The sequence below is a fragment of the Mytilus trossulus genome, chromosome 4 (assembly GCF_036588685.1).
Source record: "Mytilus trossulus isolate FHL-02 chromosome 4, PNRI_Mtr1.1.1.hap1, whole genome shotgun sequence".
NCBI lineage: Eukaryota > Metazoa > Mollusca > Bivalvia > Mytilida > Mytilidae > Mytilus > Mytilus trossulus.
Genome location: NC_086376.1, coordinates 8,556,500 through 8,562,004, shown reverse-complemented (window position 1 = coordinate 8,562,004; position 5,505 = coordinate 8,556,500). Strand labels below are relative to the sequence as shown.

General features: G+C 32.3%; 1 long non-coding RNA gene across 1 annotated transcript; it reads right to left on the bottom strand.

Annotated features, from left to right (window-relative positions):
* Positions 1-2,056: 2,056 nt before the first annotated feature.
* On the bottom strand, positions 2,057-4,976 carry LOC134713711 (uncharacterized). Its single transcript, XR_010106367.1, has 3 exons — positions 4,862-4,976; positions 3,536-3,657; positions 2,057-2,657 (listed from the first exon to the last, which is right to left on the bottom strand). It is a non-coding gene; the product is annotated as an uncharacterized LOC134713711 (long non-coding RNA).
* Between the last annotated feature and the right edge of the window lie 529 nt (positions 4,977-5,505).

Genomic DNA, 5,505 nt, shown 5'->3' with positions numbered 1-5,505 from the left:
AACTAGAGAAGGAAATATTGTAAATAATAATTAAAATCACAGCCAATGAAATTGCGATGAAAGAAGAATATAACTTCGAGTCAACACATACCGAGACAAAATGCCAGTGTCCATTGCCGAATACTAGTATGCGGTATGGCCTTTACTCGTGGCTGAAGGCCGTATGACCTTTTGTTATTAATTTCTGTGTCATTTGGACCTTGTGGAGAGTTGTCTCATCGGCAATAATATCCCACTTATTTTTGTATAATTTTTGTGGTTTCACAATGCTCCGTGTTGAAGGCGGTACTTTGACCTATTACAGTAGTTGTTTATTTTTTTACCAACTGACTTGGATGGAGAATTGTCTCAATGGCAGTCACACCACATCTTCTTATTTCTGTTTAACTCTAACTTACTTCCATGACAATGGACAGCTGTTACAGAAAAGAAATTATTTTTATCAACTGATTCTTTAAAAGCGGTTTAACAGACAACAGTTTGAAGCCCTTCCTAGAAGATTAAAAAAAATGTAATATCTTCATTGCCAGAATTACATTCGTATCGGAGAAATAGTAACAAGTAAAATACATATGAACATTCAACTAAATACACAATTGTAAAAGAAGAGGGACCAAAGATACCAAAGGGACAGTCAAACTCGTAAATCTAAAACAAACTGACAACGCCATGGCTAAAAATGAAAAAAGACGAACAGAAAAACAATAGTACACGTGACACAACATAGAAAACTAAAGAATAAACAACACGAACCCCACCAAAAACTAGGGGTGATATCAGGTGCTCCGGAAGGGTAAGCAGATCCTGCTCCACATGCGGCACCCGTCGTGTTGCTTATGTGATTACAAATCCGGTAAAAAGTCTAATTCGGTAGGTCAAATTCATGAAAGGGAAGGGATTGTAGTTACGACGTAAGGAACATATCCGATATATTTGATATACTGCTTACCGATACATATAATATATGATATACTGCATTTCAGTACTGTGAGTTTTGTAAACCTATCTGACACCCTTGGATATGCAGACGGTTTAACAAACACTCCAACATGACCATGTCAGGTATGCAAGAAAATCAATATATGTTTTTGTACCTATATTTACTTAAGTGGCTAAGGAATGATTCATCTGTGAAAATTTTGAAAAAATATGTCCATATTTTAGTTCATTTTATTTATTAGTGAAAAATTGAATGCACATGTATACCCAAGGGGTTGAAGGCATATAAACGATACAATACAAAGATATTCACATTGCAAAATTTATAACATACATGTATTAAACATCATATATAGAGTAGTAAAATAGTAATGATATGCATGCAGGAGTTGTGTCCACTCATTTTATACCATAATGGCATGTACAACTTGTTACATGTAGGTTATATATCTGTTCTGGTGGCTTTTTCAATGACATAAGTTTTTTTGCTTAAACTTTTTTCCGAAATCCACTTTTATGCAAATTGAATAATTGTTTTGTGAAATGAATATTGTTGATAGTATAAATATTGTTTTCCCTTTTTGATAATACCATGTTGTGAAAGTTGTAGATTATGTAGAAAGGGCGATAAGTCTGTTGAAATTTATACGTGCAATTGCTATTTTCTCTGGGTGTCGTGAACTAAAAGACGTAAGGAGCTTTTCGACTAAATAGCGAATTTTCTACTATGGTTTTACAATGATTTAAACAAAATATAATAGAACTGACGAGTTTATGAAGTGTTTAAATTTCATAAATCAAAAAACATCCTATGTTTCTAATAGTGATATATTAATTATTTGACTTTCGATAAGGCATAATATATAAATATAGTCCAGAAGAAAACAAATTCCCGGTGTACGGTTGCATGCCTTTTGTAGATTCTATCAGGTGAGTGTAGGCACTTAGCCATACTGAGAATAAGAACTGTTTTGTTAACTGTAAATTTTTAATTATATATGACAATATCAATGATTACAATAAACGTGTCGTACCAATATCGTTGATAAATAAGATGGTGTATGAGTGAAAACGAAGCAGCTCTCCATCCAAGTCACAATTTATAAAAAAAATAAAATAACAATAATAGGTCATAGAACGGCTTTCAACACGGAGCCTTTGCTTACTCCAAGCATTTTTGGTAGTCCAGGAATGATAAATATTTAATCTTCAGTCTGTTTACACATTTATTGGAAAGCATAGTCCTTGTTTAGATGTAGAGCAACCCTGTGTTACATCACAAGGTCTACTGTTTACACGTTAATTGGAAAGCATAGTCCTTGTTTAGATGTAGAGCAACCCTGTGTTACATCACACGGTCTACTGTTTACACGTTTATTGGAAAGCATAGTCCTTGTTTAGATGTAAAGCAACCCTGTGTTACATCACAAGGTCTACTGTTCACACGTTTATTGGAAAGCATAGTCCTTGCTTAGATGTAGAGCAACCCTGTGTAACATCACACGGTCTACCAGGTTTCACAGCAATACACTTCAGCCACAAACTATTTTGCTCTTTAATTGATGTAGATATCCGTGATAAAAGTTTTGAATCACAATCTTCTTTCATATTTTGGATCCGCCTGTCAAATTCCTTTCGCAGCACCTGGTTTTGATTGTACAAATCCTTGTTTTTTGAAGTTATTTGTTGTATTTTATCGAAACATAATTCGGAACACACTGAAAGTGGAAAAGGGTAACATATCAATATCATCCTTTTATAAATTATACATCACATGATTATAAGGTAAATTAAAATGCACAAAACAACCTAATTTAACTATTTTATATAAATGTCTAAATAACAGTTAATAACGTTTTTTGAAACACCAAACAGTTATTATACGCTTTTGTATGAAAACAAATAAGATATGGTATGACTACCAAATAGACAACTCTCAACCATATGACGAAGAAGTTGACAACTGCATGTACACTAGTTCACCGTACGGCCTTGCTCATTGAGCAAAACCCATTGAGATGTAAAAGGTTCCGAAATGAAAAATGTAGAACAATTCTAACAAGAAACGAACGGCCTGATATATGTACAAACCAATTCCAATTAAACGAAAAACATACCCTAATATGATATACAGTAACAAACGACCATTATTTAATTCTTGACTTGGGACAGATAAAATTAATGTCTCAATTGAAACAAAAACACAGTTTGAAGTGATGAAATGCGACAAATAAACATCAATTTCAAATTTCAACCTTGTAGCTAAAAAATATTAACGAATAATTTCTTTCAAGTTATACTTTTGATTTAATTTCAAGTTTTGAGCAATTTTTCGGTTCGCCGATTCGTCTTTGCAATGTCTGTCCGTTATGTTTCGCGTGTGGCTTTTCCATTGCTATATCCCTATGTACATCATTGTAGTATTTGCCGTTTTATCGGATTACCCCGACTGAAATATTTTTTTTCCATTCTATTCTATTTCTATTGTTGTTGGTATCTCTAATCTCCTTTTTTCATACGTCGGAGCACTAATACTTTATAATAAATTTTACAATAATTTAATAAAATTCTAACATACTAAATAAAATAAAATTACCGTTTTTCCAATATGTAGTTTCATCATAATATATTGAAGAAGCTGCTATCCTATTCCCACTGCTGTTAGCCATCATACTTGGAACCAGTGTGGCAAATAAAAGTCCCAATAAAAAAATCATTCTGTAAGAAAAAATTTTTTTTTAATTAAATAGCTTGTCGATTATTAAACATAATATACAGTAGCATGATTTGAAAAAAAAACAAAATGCCGACGTATTCGAAATCTATGAAATTACCATTTTTCGGACCACTAGCTGAGTTCTCGCAGATTTTCAAACGCGTTTATAAATTTAAATTTTTTTTGAAGCGATTGTATACTTATAGGCGTAGGCCAAATGTGTATGAAATTCAAGTGTTGTAATATTAAAGATGTAAATCAAACTAAAAATAAATAATAAAAAAAGAGACTGCACCATCGAAATAATAAAGTTGCCATATACAAGGATATTGAGTACTTGAATGTTGTTTGGATAAAGTTCAGTAGCAAATATTTCATGCACATCCAGGACGAGAAAAACTGTACAATACACTCAACGTGTGCGTTCTGTAGTGTGGGAGAAAAGATAAAAAAAATAATTAGACTATCAATGGAAAGAAGTTATTGTTCGAAGTTGTGGAAATCTTTCCATATATCTTAAATATTAGCTGCTATGCGAGAATTGATATGATTGCCATTGTGACAAATGTCCACTAAAGTGCAAATGAATGTAAGCAATAATAGTATAGGCAACCGAAGTTCTTCAACAAGGAGAAAAATCCTACCGTGGTCGGCTATCAAATGTCTGGATATGAACTAATTCAAATGACTTAACCAAAGGCCTAATTTATAACAAAACAGATTACGAAAAGCAACTATGACGGACATGAACCAACGACAACCACTGAACTACAAGCTCGTCGTCATCTTGCAAAATATTGTAAACATGTAGTTGATAAGTCATTTAGTTTATTAAATATGCATATGTAAGTAATTATACTATGCAGTTGTGTTTTTGTATTTGAGAATACTTCCATGTGTACCCTTTTAGTCACGTGACTTCCAAATAATTCTAAAGTATTATATTGGTATTTTACACTGTACCTTTATTAAGATTTTATGCAATTTGACGTTTTTGACCTTCTAGGAAAAGTAAACGGTGCTAATGTCTGACCGCTGTTCGCACTGAATATAAACTATCAATTGACATGAAACATAACCAATCAATCAAATATGTGTTTCCGCGGTAAAAACAACCTTGGAAAATTCGTACACATAGTTTGAACTAAGTAAACAATGACAAAAAACATGTATCACAAACAATATAATTGTCGCTAACAATATTACCTGTTTATGTGGACTTTTCCAGGTCACTTATTGTAGTTATAATGTGTAATAGAAATAAGTCCTTATATATATAGATAAAGATACCAATTCACGTTGGTGTCATATAAAAATTATAAATATAATCATGTACATCATAAAAATGTAAACCAATGAAAAGCTAGGCCTTTTGGGAAGTTCAATCCTTGTAACATGTGTATAGTTGTAACATAGAGAAAGGAATTCAATTTATTTAGAATATGTCAATAAAAAGAGATAGAGAAACATGACATCATGTGGTCAACATGTTGACTGCGTCTTCAAATTCAACATCATGTACATTTAAAACTAAAATTTATTTGTAAGAGCTTTAGAAACAGAAGAAATGCGAGGTTTGCCGATCATTTCGCCAGTTTCGTAACTAGTACTGATACATTTTTAATTTCCGACAATTTACAAATTAATATGGTTTTTATTTTGTAATTTACCGGACGGGTACCCCAAAATGATCGTTTCAACAAAAATAAATAATCACATACGTTTGTTAAAAATATGATAGCGGATGTAACTAGAAACTGTGCATGCAAGTATACTGCAATATTGAGGACTTATATGTAAAATAAAAAGATGTAACACGGTTTGTCGATGAGATATGTGCAGCAGTTACC